Source organism: Lygodium microphyllum, chromosome 9, assembly GCF_053477565.2.
Source record: "Lygodium microphyllum isolate KBCC chromosome 9, Lygodium_microphyllum_v1.1.10, whole genome shotgun sequence".
Classification (NCBI taxonomy): Eukaryota; Viridiplantae; Streptophyta; class Polypodiopsida; order Schizaeales; family Lygodiaceae; genus Lygodium; species Lygodium microphyllum.
Genome location: NC_141143.1, coordinates 78,893,982 through 78,906,465, shown reverse-complemented (window position 1 = coordinate 78,906,465; position 12,484 = coordinate 78,893,982).

Here is a 12,484-nt window from a genome sequence, read left to right as displayed (position 1 = left end):
TTGCATGAATTTTACCATCCTTCCAAAAGACTAATTTTTGTGCTTCAGCTTCACGGAATGCACCGCACCCCCTCTTGTCATGCTGAAGGCTATCACACCAAATGCAGCGTCTTTTGAAGCCTTCTCGTGTAGGCCTTTGGGAAGTTGACCGACCCCTTTCTTCTACTTTTACATCAAGCCTTTCTACTTTAGAATTAATTTCTATTAAATTAAGATGGAGATCCCGGATGCTTTTAATTAGCTCGTCCATGACATCCTTCTTTGGAGAAGGAATAGCAGAATTTCTTGATTGCTCGGTCATAGAGATAGGAGGACGAGAAACTAGAACAGGCTCCTTCATAGATTCAGTTGTTGGGGGGGTTGATCCCCATCTTAAACACAATCGCTCTCTTCGAGCAATCATATTAGCTGCTTCAGTGACATCACTCCAAGCAGTCTTCAATCCCGACTCAGAGTCAGGGTCTTCAAGTCGGTCAGTCAATTTCTCCTGAAGAGAAGAATCTGCAACCTTTTAAAAATAATTCAATATTTTAACTTTCCATACCTTGTTGGCCATCAGGATCTAGTTGGAAAATTTTTCTTTCAAATTCTCGATGAAGAGCAGTAGCGATTAGACCCTTATTGGGCCTTTCGACCCATTCGGTGAAGACTTTCTTTGTCATAAGGCCAGAGTCTTCAAGGAGAAATTCTTCTCGAAGAGCCTTCTTGAACACAGTCCATCCAGCATCTTTTTGGAAAAGACCATGAATTTGGTCCTGGAGACCATGCACAGCCAAGCGAGCAAAGTAACGGCTCCAGGCATGTTGAGGAACTCCAAAGAAGACCATCTTGTCAGTGTAGAGGCGGATAAAAGAGGACACATTTTGCCCATTAAATTGCTTGAGCTCATGCCCAATTGCTTCTAAGGCCTTAATGGCAGTAGCATCAATCCGCTCTTCTTCTTGTCTCTGTTGTTGTTGCAATTGCAACTGCTGTTGAAATTGCAGTTGTTGTTGTTGGCTCTCTTGCATTAGATGAACCAACTGTTGCAAAGCATCACCTCCCGAACTTGATGATTCTCCCATTGGACTTCTTCTTCTGCAGCGGACCTTCACGTTGGGTTCACCACTGTCATCGCGTTAAGAGTTTAAGGTCTACCACGGGGGCTTTTAGTGCAGAAGAAGAGTTTAGAATTCAAGATTCGGGAAGGGAAAATGGATTGGGGTTTAATAAGATCCTGGATTTAGAAATGATTAAGGTACGGAAGAAGAGTTCAAGCCTTTTCACTATGTACTTAGCATACATGAACAGAAGGAATAAGACTAACTTGATTACATCAAATGCCTTTGGATACATACATCATATCATAAAGGATATTTTCAGATTCTCAATTTATTATGAATGTCTTGAACTCCTTATTGAGGTCTGGAAGTTTTAGAATAGGTGCTGATACCAAACTTTGCTTCAATCTGTCGAAGCTATTTTGTTTGGGAGTTGACGATGTAATAGAAGTCTGCTTCTTCAGTAAATCCGTCAGAGGTGTTGCAATCAAAGCATAGTTTTTGATGAAGACCCTATACCATCCTGTCAATCCAAGGAAGCTACATATCTCTTTGACGGATACTGGTGTTGGCCACTCAAGCACATCTCTGACCTTGGCTAGGTCCACTGATATTCCTTCTGATGATACTATGAATCCCAGATATTCAATCTGACGCTTGAAGAATTATGCACACTTCTTCATTTTTGCATATAGCTTATGTGACCTCATTGTCTCAAGGACAAGCCGAAGTTGAGGTTCATAATCTTCTTCCTGTTTAGAATAGACTAAAGTGTCATCAAAGAAGACAAGCACGAAATCATCAAGATATGGCCTAAAGATATCTTGCATTAACCTATTGAAGGTGGCAAGTGCATTCGTAAGCCCGAATGACATAACCAGGAACTCAAAGTGCCCATATCTTGTATTGAAGGCCGTCTTTGGGATATCTTCTTCCTTGATCCTTATCTGATAGTAACCTGACCTGAGATCAATCTTGGAGAAGATCTTCGGACCCTGAAGATGATCAAGAAGCTCATCTATTCTAAGAATAGGATACTTGTTCTTGACTGTTGATTGATTCAACCCTCAGTAATCAATACATAGTCGAAGTGTCCCATCTTTCTTTTTCTGGAATAGTACTGGAGCTCCCCACAGTGAATTGCTAGGCCGGATGTAGCCCTAATCTAGCAGTTGCTTGAGTTGTCCCACCTTAGCAGTTTGCCTGGTACAAGTAACCTCATGACCATTTGCCAATTCCACAAGCAGGGTAGGTGCTTCTATTGTGGTTATTTCTAATCTTTTTGCACATGCTGGTGAGATAAAGTAATGTGTACAACCACAATAAATTAAGGTCTTGAAACCTTTACCTTGACAGTCCGACGGTGTCTGAATCACCAAGAACTGGCGATTCGGCCCTTTCTTGTGTAAAGCGGCATGGACTGTCGCTCTTTCGAATTTTGCTTCCATGGTCGGATCTTCCTCTTCTTCTTCTTCGCATTTTTGCTTATTGGCAATGCAGGTGGTTCTTCCTCTTCCTCGGGTAGCAGCTCCTTGACCATGGCCTGTTCCTTGGAAAGGCGCTTGGCGATGTCCTCCGCCAAGCTTGGGACATTGCCTCTTGAAGTGATCGGGTTCGTTGCAATGAAAACAACGGAGGTTTTGGCCATTACTTTGAGTAGGAACAAAGTTGTTGACGTTATTCGTCCTTGCTTTCTTTCTTTGTCCCTGATTATGACCTTGAACTCTCTTCATTTGAGGTCTGAATGCTCCTTTGTTTGAGTGATTATAAGATCAAGTTTTGTTACCCCTTGGTTTAGCTTGCACCCCCTGAATTATAGGCGCCACTGGAATGAGTGCATCCTGAAGATTTGATGGATGCATAGATTCGAGACGGGTATTTACTGGTGGATTTAAACCCGCACAAAATTTGGACACCTGCTGTGTCATGTCCATCTGTGGCGCATACTTTAAAAGTGAGATGAATTTAGAGTAGTATGCGTCAAGAGTGAGTCCTAGTTGTTTTAGCTCATAGAACTCGTTCATTTTCTACGTGCGATATGCAGGTGGTAAGTATCTTCCCTGCACGGCTTTCTTCAGCTTCTCCCAGGTAACGGATCCCTTTGCGATCCCTTGATCCCTGCACCATTGCTTCCACCAAAGTCTAGCTTCGCCGGTGAGCTTTAACTTGGCGAGCATAGCCCGATTGGTGGGTGTAGTAGCGGCTGCTTCGAAGTAATCCTCCATGGACTCAATCCAAATTTCAGCATCAACTTGGATGAATCTGCCTCTCCCGTCAAACTCACGTGGCTTAATCTGCTTGAGAAGTAACTTATTCTCCTGGATCACAGCAGTACTTGAAGTAGGAGGCAAGTTAGGAACCTGTACCTAGGGTTGTGCGCCTGAATAAAGATTTTCTTAACGTTATTATACGATAATTGTCGTTAACTTATATTACATCTTCAATTCCGCTATCATGTAACCAATGTAGATACTTAACTTTTTGACAACTCTTATGCACAATCAGATATAAAAAGAAGTCTTTATTTGTATTTATATGGGCGTAGCCCTTTTGAATACAACGTTTCATGCGATGATAGGCCAATTCACTTGTAACGTGTCCACTAGAATCCTCTAGGACACGTCTTAGCAGTCCATCGGAAAGGTTGTCTAGAAAGTTCCACCCGGCACTCCCATGGAATGTTGCGGGTTTTGCCATCTAGGACTTTCCGCGTCTGCCACGTAACGGAAGTGTCCTGGCCGTTTTCCACTTAGGATCGACTGGAATTGTTTGGTCATTTACTAGCAACAACTAGCGTCAGACCCGAGCGAACTACTTTACGCAGAAACGCCAGGTCTGAAGCGGATTCATGCTGCACTTGGTTCAAGGAGAATGGGAAACGAGAGGGATGCAAGGCTCGACCTCTCTGCCATAAGGCATAGTCCCATTCCGTTCCCCTAAAACAGCGTGAATCGGGTAATAGTTAATTCCAAGTCATCGTTCTCGTTACTTGCTTTGGGGATGACGATCGTCCTCTGTTCGTCGAAGACTTTGAGAAAAGTTCCCGGCTAACCGGGACCACCCATCCGTAGGACGGACCCATGGTCCATCCTCCGCACTTTCCTCGGTTTGTTTTAGTTATGTAATTACCTACCACATTAGTTTGACATATAACAAACAGCTTCCTTGATTAACCCTGTTAAGCACTGGTTCCTTCACGTAATCTTATCACAAGACATAAAGAAAACAATGCCAAACAACTTCTTTATTATCATTTCATCCTTTTACCTTTGTAATACAAGGAGTTCCCGCCCGTAGGCGTATTCATAATCCGCCCGAAGGCTATCCAGTAATCCACCAGGGATCACTAATCCAAGTTTCCGCCCGTAGACTAGTATGCGGGCCTCGAGATCCAATCCCGAGTCACGTTAGTCTCTTGTGCAGGGCCCGGAAGGCGAGGGATTTACAGCCAGAGCCCCCCCTGGCACCCAAGCGTCCTCCTGCTCCAAGTAGAGCTCAATGGCAAGACCTCTCACGGCGGGTTTGGTCCACGTTCTTGGCGCAGCTAACAACCCCCTTGGTTAGGGTCAGGCAGGCAGTCGGGGGTAACTAAAGCTGCCTCTCCCTTCAAGCTTCAACCTGAAGTATTTAGATATGTTTTCGTCCTTTAGTTCATTGAGCAAACAATGCAAACAGTGCTTTCTAAACTGTTACAAGCACAATCAAATTCCAGTGGTCGTTTAGCTGGCAAACTATTAAGGAGTGACTCCTTTTCTCCGAATGCAACCCGCATTCGATCCGGAATCAATTGCAACTTGGCAAGATTCCTAGTATTTTGGGTTAGGGTCATACCCTACCAATACTTTAGGTTTTGTTGTGGTAGGTTCCAGCGACCGTGTCGCTTTAGTTTATTGTCTGGTCATTTGCTCCAAGGCAAATACCTAACCTTCCTTTTCCTTGGTAATTATCCCCCAAGAAAAGTGAGTAACAGGATGATTACTCATCCTCTTGTAAGTTAAATTCTTTCAATAACTTGCCAACCTCATTTCGAGGGATGATAAAACTCTCTTGTGGACAAATCTTAAGTCTATACAATATTGCAGCTTTTTGCACAAGTATTGCCTCTATTCCACGGGATCATTCTACCCATTGCTTAGCGTTTTCCGGTCACGGAATTTACCTCCAGCCGAATAGCAGGGTTTTAGGGTATCCTCCAACCCATTCCTAATTATGTTGGCCCATGGCCTTAGAAGTTTGCAACTCCGTCGGAGTTTCATCATTTGAACGAATGATCCTTAAACCTTAGATCATTTCATGCAGGAACATCCAATTGCTTCGACATTTCGTGATCGTGTGTAAGATCTTTAGATTCGCAGGTTTTGTCTTGGCGACCAGTGTAAAACTAGGTCAAATTATTATTGCGCTAACCCTAGTTAACACTTGGGATACCTATCATATCGACTCAATCATGCCCATATGAATCCTTGTGGTTTAGGTGACCTAGTCAACTCAATAAACTTGTCTTGCGTCAAGGATGATCCTTTCCTCAAGGTAATAAACTAAATCTAATGGCGAACAATAGTTACAACTACACCAATACGCGTAAACATGCGATTTATTGCTTCTATGCATCACATGGTTCACGATAACCCTATCCTTCCTTGGTAAGGTAAAATGCTTGATAATCTGTACACTAACTTTCCTAGGTCCTACTAGGATTTACATCAATTAATCTTACCTACAACCTTGTTGTCTACCTTCGAATCTTATGCTTTGACGAACCATGCAACCTTTCCTAAATGCGGCTTCTGATGGATGACGTTTTCGCATGATGACTATGCAATACGCAACATTCTCCTAGCTACAATATAGTTAACGAAGTTTATACCAAACTAAAGCTAGTGTCAACTCATTCCATTTTACATGCTATTTGCAAGTTCATAAGATCATTTTCGTATTCTATTATTTCCTTTTCGGATAATACCTTATGGTGTTAACCTTGCCTCATGAAATCATTACGAGGAGGATGTTGCCTAACATGCGGCACACGCTTATTCCTACCATGTCTAGGACGAAAGAGAATGCACTTATAAATTCCATTTCTTTGCCTAAGTTTAGACTCATTACTTTGATAATGTACCAAAAAAACTACATGCGACTAGTCTTCTATAACTCGTTCAAATTCATGATATATTTCCAATCTTGCCTAATGTTTCAAGAGATGCTTTATCAAATGTATTTTTTTCCAATTTCCATATGCATTAAGCGTAAAAATGCAATTCCCTTCATGAACTAAGCGCGCCTAATCATTTCTTTATGCGGAAATAACTCGAAAGAACCTGGACTTGAGGGCTCGGGGAGATGTCCACTTGTATATTCGGAGATGAGCCTCCCGCGGTCGCACCTTGTGATCTTTTTGGGGCCATCGTAGGAGTAAATTCGACTTCTGATTTGCCTTTGTGGTCTACGGAGTGTCTTGCCTTGGCATGCAACCTTCCAACCTTTACCTTTCCTCGTATGCGGAAGATTTCTTTGCGGGATGGCACTTGCGGAAAAGGCTTTAGAAGATCTTTAGGGAAAACCCTGGGTTGGCACGGAGTTGATTCTTGGGTGGCTTGTGTCTTTAATGTCTTTTTACGAAAGCCTTTTCAATGGGTCTAGTGGCGGGTCTTTACGGCTTCACCTTCCCCTCTTCAAAGTCCCGGGGAGGGTATGAATGGGCCTTTGGGAAATGTGGTGGGAAGGGGCTTTAAGGAGGCCCCCTCCTTAGAAGCTTCTAAAGAAGCTTGTGAGAAGCTTCTGCTTCTACTGAACAGGGGGGGGTCGTTATCCAGGCGGCGGGTCTGCGGCAGTCTGGGCGGCAGCGATGGCGGACTGGCGATTGCAGCACGGCGGCGACCTCCACCTCGATCAGCACGGTGACCTCCACCTCCCACGCTTTCCCTCTCTCTGCACGGCCCTCTCTCCTTCAGCTCCTCTCCCACAGCTCCTCTAGCACACCCCCTTGCTAGGGGGTGTTTATATAGGCATGGGGGGTGGGGAAGAGGGCCTCCACACACGTGGAGGACTCCCCCTCATGCAGTCCCACTTCACTCCCTCATGGCCATTCCCCCCCACACTCCCTCTCCTCCAGCCATGCATCGGCTGGGGGAAGGGATAATAATAAAAAAAATTTGCCTTGAATTTATCCAATTGCCCTTCCCAAGCGGTCGTTTACTCGGGGTTTTACGGTCTTCAACCCCGGCCTTTAATTCTCGACGTGGAGACCTCATTTTCGAGCGTGCATGGTGTGGATTAGGTTACCAATAATCACGAAGTAGGGAATACTCTTGCACAGGGTTTACACGGCGTGCGGGAAGTTAATATTTGCGGTACGGGGTACGCGGAAATATTACATCACTACAACAAAAAGGCCTCATAGATGCACATTTAGACGTGATTTTTGAATATAGAGAAATTCTTACGGGTGCGTCTATCCGCCCATCTATTTGCGCATCTACCATTTCGCGTCTATAATCGCATGTATCAACGAATTTACACGCACAAATAGACACGCAATAGACGCACATATACACACGCATATAGACACGCAGGTAGACACGCTTTTACAAGCACTGATAGATGCGAACGGAAAATAAAAAATGTCTTTTTTTAAAAAGATATTTTTTATAAAAAAAATTGAATTATGAAGTGCGTGTATAAGCGCGTGTAGTTTGCATTATAGACGCGCGTATAAACACGAATTATCTGCAATTTAGACGCGCGGATAGACGCGTAAAACAGAACTAAAAAAAAAAAGCAGAGAGCATGTGGTTTTTTTTTCCCCCTCCCATACATCACATTGTGTATTTGGGAAAAAGATAATGTATCTTAGGGGCACGAGAATTGAAAATAAAAGTCCATGTATTCATTATATATCAAAGAATTTACAAGGGAAGTTTAAGTGCTTGCGACCTAAAGCGTGGCCGCAAGCAGTAAGCTCAAAGAGATATCATACATATACAAGAAAAGAAGGCCTCGTGAGGAGATATGGTGCTCCTCTACGAATCTGAAGAGGAAACATCTTCGCTAGTACCACCATGGCTACTAGCGTCGCTATCCCCCTCCTCACTATGCTCCACATCCGGGTTCGCCTAGATACACAAAAGATCAGGGTTGACAAGGTGGAGAAAAAGTTATAATTAGCTATACTTTTAATAGGAAAGTAAGAAAAACATACCTCCTCTAGCTGTCGAATCCTCATGGCCCAGTTGTATTGGTCCTTAGTGATGAGACCCTCCTCATAGAAGTGAAGCCATATGGCTACGCGGTTATGGCCTCGATGGTAACCTACCTCTCTAGGAGTAGGTGTCCTACCAACGATGGAAGTCTGCAAAACATTTAGAGATATACAAACAATTATGAGTCACAATATATTAGACTAAAATATATAAAGAATTGAAAGAAATATAAATTTAAAAAAACTAGAAATCAAAATATACTTACAAACTCTGCCTCTCACGACTCTCTGCCGCCCGATCCGTAATGCGACGATCCCATGGTTTCCATTTGGATCCGTCACGCCTCTGCGTGCTGGCGACTCTTCACTTTCTCAGCTGCTTTCTTCTTGGCTTTTTTCCACTCTATGCGGTGGCACATAGGTGGTTGGCTATAGGTTCCACGCCCCTCCTCCAGCCTCTACAGTGAGTCCCTGGCCCGTGTCATGAGGTGGGATCTTTTGTTATGAAGCATATCCCTCGCTTTTGTACGTCCCCAATCATCCGAGAATCGCTGACCCTCAGGATTTGGGTACCTCCTATGGACTGCCCTCAACACCTTCTGCCACAAGCCGCTTTTCTGATTTTTGAAGGCAATGAAACAATCTTTATACATCGCATGCACGACGCTCCTCATGTACGCCATTACATTCCTTCCCTCATCATCATGAAAGATGCCACTAGCATCTGTAACTCTATAGTACTGGCATACAACCTCCTCTACGTGATCTACTGGTGAGGGTGATTGCTCGCCACCTCCTAGGCAACCCCCACACAAGCCTCGTCCTCCCCCTCGACTCTCCCTCCTCCCTCTCTGTCGACTACCCTCTTCCTCGCTGGACGCACGAGCTTCTACAGATGCACGTGCTTCAGCAGATGCTTGTGCTTCAGCCGATGCACGGGGAACACGTGGAGTACCTGCATATGGAGTACCTACATGTGAAGTACCTGCATGTGGAGTCTGGGAAGTCCTAGATATGACACTGAACACCTCGTCCGCTGTGGGAGAGCGGCCAAGGTGTTTGGTCATCTCTCCCATGAAGTCTTCTCTACTAGGAAAACCTCTAAAAAATGCATTGACCCCCTGCCAAAGAAGGCCAATGTATCATTCATGCGATCCACATCCGAGTCATTGCTAGATGAACCACGATACGACATCTGTAAAAAAAATACAAGAAAAAGATAAATTTATTTGCATACAAAAAATCATATATTACCTACATTTTCAAAGAGCTTTCTTTAGACATTGAGCATAACACTTAAGTGCTAATGCTTCTCTTAAACAAGAAAACTGATAAACACAAACATGGGATTGGTCACATTCATCATTGCAAAAATATATTGTTTACTATCAAAACTGGGAGACCTAGCGCATGTATCCCCGCGTCTAAATTGCAGGTTAGACGCGCCCCGAGACGCGCTCCAGAGTGAACCTTCTGTCCAGCGCGTCTATCTACACATCTAAGATGCAGCACAGACACGCTGTCAGACGCGCATCCCAGGTCAATGCGCGTGTATAATCACGTGTAGACTACAGGTCAACCTCCTGTGCAGCGCATGTATCATGACGTGTACACTACAGAGCACACGCACCAGCACATGCGCACTAAGACGCGCCCTCAGACGCTATGAGAGGAAATATTTTTCACTTCTATATCTGCGTCTACATTGAGATATAGATGCGCTATCAGACGCGCTCGATCGGCTGATTTTAGGCCGACGACCGCCATTGATGATTTACAAAATGCAATACATAATGGAATCACAAATTCTAAATACAGAGACAGAGCAAAGAGAAGAAGAGAGAAACAAAGAGAGAGAGAGAGAGAGAGAGAGAGAGAGAGAGAGAGAGAGAGAGAGAGACTCACCTTGGGTGTTTGGTGTGGCGGGTGGTGGCGCTTATTCCTTCTCCTTCTTCCTCTCCTTGGTAAGTTACCCTCCCTTGATGCTTGCTTGCTGCTTCTTCTTGTTCTCCTCTTTCTTGTTCTCTCTTTCTTCCTCTCCTTGGCTTTCCTTTTTCCCTTCTTGTGTGTTTGAAATGAAAGAAGAGGTGAGTCATGAGGAGGTGAGGCATGAAGAGACTGCATGTTGGCTAAACTCAAGCTTCAGAATCTCAAAAAAGCGCAGTTTGAAAAGAAATGATTTAAGTATAGTTTGAATTTTGACGTGTGCATCTATTTTTGCGTGTATATGCGCATCTATTGTTTAGATAGACGCGAGTATAGACGCGAACATAGACACGGAAATAGATGCTAATATAGACGTGTAGGTAAACACGCATATAGACGTGCATTTGGGCTTTATCATAATTTTTTGTTGTTAAGATAAGTTTTGATAGTGAATTCTTATCATAAGTTTTAATGTATTTATGATGATTTTTGTGTATTTAAAATTGAGATCTTATGTAAACATATGAATGACAAATATTTTGATGTTGTCATGAATTAGATTTAATCATGTCGAGGTCGTCATCACCTAGTGCGGTGCAAGATGATGAGTCAATGAGCACATCCTCAAGTGAGGATAAAACATTGCGTCTTCATAATCGAGATGCATAGCTACGATGAAAAATTAAATACATGTGTGATCGTTGTCGAGGGTATATTTTTCGAGCACGTCGAATTGCAATGTCACACCTAAGCTTGTATGGAGAATGGGACCGAGAAAAATCACCGATATTCATTGTTTTTTTTTACCACTAAGATTGCATGTCTATGTTACGGGAATTATATATCAACGTACATGAAACTCCCTTTTGTGGGGGCTGAGCAGGATGCGGTGCCACATCCTCAGATGCTCCCTCCCGGGGATCGAGAGGCTGCAAAACGTCGGCGCGAGGAGGCAGAGTCTTCAAGAAGAGTAGAGACTAACGACCATGATAGTAGCCCTCATGAAATGCCCCATCAAGTCGTAGAGGATGAGATTTTGGACAACATGGTACACCATCTATTTTCGCAACCGGTTCAGAGAGAAGGTCACTCTACGAAGCCAAATGATCCACTATATGTAGCATCATCTACTCCGTTGTATGAAGGTTGTGCGTACTCCGTTCTTCGTGCGTCCCTCGAGATACTTAACTTGCAAACAATTTATGGATGGAGTAATGTCAGTTTGGATGCGTTCTTGAAGTAGGTATTAATTCAGTTTGGCTTATGAATCATAATATTAATTGTTCTATTTTGAAATCAGACATGAATATATGTTGGTGGTTTTTTAACTCACTTTTAAAAATATATGTAGATTATTATCACAAATGCTTCCAAAAGGAAATACATCTTGAGAGATACGTGAGCTCGAAGAAAATTGATCCAAACACATTGCAAGATGCTCGAGTATTATCTGTTGAGGTGATTTGTTTGATGGAGGAAATTTTTCCTCGATCCATTTTGACTACTCAATTACATTTACTCGTACATTTGATTGATGAGATCGCACTTTGTGGGGCAGTTCATGTAAGGTGGATGTTTTTTCTTGAGCGCTTCATGAAAACCTTGAAAGATTTTGTGAGGCGAAAAGCACGGCCTGAGGGAAGCATGGCTGAGGGTTGGTTAGTGCAATCATCCCTTGTTTATATCTTTGAATATCTTGCTGAAGTGGATCCCTCTCAACCACGACTATGGAAAGATGATGAATACTTGAGGATGACCTCTATAGTACCTCAAGGAAAAGGAATGAGTAAAGTGCTAACAAAAGTAAGTTAAATAGTTTTTGTGTGCTCAATAGTGATGTAATGAGCAAATGGGTGACACTATATAATGAAGCAAGGGCAAGAAGAAAAAGCGAAAGACAAGAATTTCACACTAGATATAGATGTAATGTCTCATTTCCAGATCATCCAAATGCACTCCCACGTCATATTGATATAGATTGGTTACATGAGGAAATGGAGAGAATGGAAAAAGAGGAGGAAAGTAATATATCTCAAGAAGAGTGGGAATACGCATGAGGTTGCTTATCAAAGGTGAGACATACTATCAATTAATTTATTTCTATAAGTTTTATTTTATATAAATAATTGACATGTTTGATCTTTTATCTTTTACTACTAGTGCACATTATTCAATGCACTTTGGTGTGAGGTTAAGCATCTTCAAACTCAACGTATAGATGAAAAGAGAAATACCCAAGATTGTGGTGTCCTTGCTCACTTCGAGGATGCCAATGGTACCATGGAAGGTTATTGTGGCTTGATCCAAGATATTTTGAAGC